This window comes from Sminthopsis crassicaudata, chromosome 3 (assembly GCF_048593235.1).
Source record: "Sminthopsis crassicaudata isolate SCR6 chromosome 3, ASM4859323v1, whole genome shotgun sequence".
In the NCBI taxonomy this organism is placed as follows: domain Eukaryota; kingdom Metazoa; phylum Chordata; class Mammalia; order Dasyuromorphia; family Dasyuridae; genus Sminthopsis; species Sminthopsis crassicaudata.
In genome coordinates this window covers 161,114,430-161,116,928 of record NC_133619.1, presented here as the reverse complement: position 1 = coordinate 161,116,928, position 2,499 = coordinate 161,114,430, and the positions used below count along the sequence as shown (strand labels likewise).

At 33.8% G+C, this 2,499-nt stretch overlaps 1 non-coding gene across 1 annotated transcript; it reads right to left on the bottom strand.

The window, feature by feature from the left end:
- Positions 1–647: 647 nt before the first annotated feature.
- Positions 648–770, bottom strand: LOC141565283 (U6atac minor spliceosomal RNA). The gene has a single exon (XR_012488959.1). It is a non-coding gene; the product is annotated as a U6atac minor spliceosomal RNA (small nuclear RNA).
- Between the last annotated feature and the right edge of the window lie 1,729 nt (positions 771–2,499).

The window sequence follows — 2,499 nt, the reverse complement described above, 5'->3', positions numbered from 1 at the left end:
TAAATTACATTACACAAATTCTCACTCTCATAAAAAAATGATACTTCTACTTAGTGCCTAGCATAGTTCTTTACACTTATTGTATACTTAAATATTTGTAAAATTGGACTGAATGATTTTTAACTTCCTAAAAAATAATGTGTCATTTATGATTTGTCTTAATATGTATTCCATCATTTCAAGAGTATTATGGGGCTTATGCATTTTACAGGGATCATGAGTCAAAGTAACAATAGAGAGAACAATCTTTGAGTCAAGAAGACTTTCCTGTGACACATGCCATTTATATGGCTCTCATAGAATCATTTGACTTAGTGTCCCAGCCAAGCCTGTTTGACTCTTAAGTTATTGAAAAGTTGCCAATCTGAATAAGTGGACTAAGTTTCTAAAATGAGAGTTCTTATCACACACTTTACTGCTACTCCTTCTGCTTCTACTGCTACATTATAACCAATACCACCAATATCACTATTGTTACCACCATATAATCTCCATCATCACTATTACTATTCCTGCTGTTGTTGCTGTTGTTGCTACTTTAAAATACTAGTGATTCCTGGGATATTACTAAATCTCATGGTAGAAAAGACATATCACAATTAATGTCTAATAAGCCATTAGTCAGGATTCTCTTTGTACAGAGTGGGAAAAATGGTTACATGCCATAGAGTAGGTGGCAATGTTGTATGTGTATATGTGTTGTAAAGGCCAGAAAACTTCTTCCATTCTTATCCAGGAGAGTGGTACCATTCTTTTCTCCTATAAAACACCAAAAATGACATTGTTTAAATGGCAGTTAGTTTAGGACAGGCCAATTAAAAAAAACTTTACTCATTTACCAAGTCTGTTAGTAATGAAATTTGGAACATAAGGGATGGTTTTATAAGTTGTCACTAGCATTATTCTATTTTAAAAAATATACAGTTGAAAAATAAAGGTCAAATGAATTAAATTTTTGTGCTATATAGCTATATCTCTTTAAATCCTAAATGACATAAAATATAGATCTTATATACACAGACAGTTTTTGTTAAGTGACTAAAAATGAATATGGCTTAAAATAAGTATAAATAGCAGTCATTTCTGGTTTGGCCAGAAACCCTGGGGGTCTTTCCTCCCAGATTCCTTCCTTCATTTATTTATTTAGATTGTTTTGGACCAGGTAAAATAGATTATTGTCTCAATTGCTACCTAGTCTTAATCACCTAATGGGTGCAGCCTCAGTCAAATTGAGATCTATTGAAGATCCCTCACTTAAAAAGGCCAAAATCTCCCACAGTATACAGGGCTATTACCAGTCCTCCTGACTTATGTTTTGGCACTGGATCCAGATGGCTCTGGAGGAGAAAGTGAGGCTGGTGACCTTAAACAGTCCTCCCTCACTTAAATACAACTTACTTGCATATCATTGCATCACCTCTTTAATGTCATGGTCCTTTTTGAAAATGAAGGACAAATAGCAAGTAGGAAGAATACAGCCCTGATGAAGCTAGGATATAGTCTGGCTTTTGCCTTTCAGTTGTGTAACCTTAAACAAATCCATTAACCTTCTTGGAGCTCAGTTTACTCAATTGCACTCAGTTTACAAACTGGTCTTTTTGTATTTCCTTATATGTTATGTTCTATCTTCAGTTGTCATACATTTGTATGTAGGTATGTCTTTAATCTTTGGAAGGCAGTGATTATAATTATTAAAAATGTATATATGAATAACTAGTACCTGAGACATAGTATGTGCTTAATAAATATTGATTTATTGATAAACTATGATTAGGAAAGTAGGTTGCACCAGGATATTAAATGAATAATGTAATGATTTGGGACAGGAGCTCAAGCTAATTTATTAATGAGAAAGAAGATTAAACTTTATAAATTAGAAAGAAAAAGTCCACACTAGCCTTAGATCACTTGAGAGTTTGGATCACAAAAATGAATATGAGAACAAATAAACTACCTTACTAGACTTAGTACCAATTTATGCAGCCTCAAAGTACTCTAAAAAAGATATTTTCCCAGTGGAATCAGTGCAGGTAATTGCCTGTCTGACATACTAGATCCCACTTATTTGTACCTTCTCTATAGCCTTCAAATACTGGCCTAAGGCTTTAGCATAAGAAGCTGGACTATTTCACATGACAGTGGAAGTGTTCATGTCATGTACTTTAGGACTTTGCACTGCTGCCAGAGCCTAACTGGAGCAGAAGAGCAGCTGAAGGCAAAATGATTCTTATTAACTTCTTCATTCCTACCATATGCTCTCTGAGAACCATTTACTTGCTGCTTATATAACCCCCCCAAATCTATTAAGTTCAAATTTTCTTTTAACCTGTTGATGAACAACTTCTGTTCATATCTATATTAAAGTTGAATGTGTGTTTAATATCTTTCTTTTCACTTGGTTTTTAACTCCTTGAGGGCATGAGGCTTTTTGTTTGTTTGTTTTTCCATTTTGTAACTCCTGTTTTCATTCTCTTAGGATTTTCCTTCTGTAAAATGAAA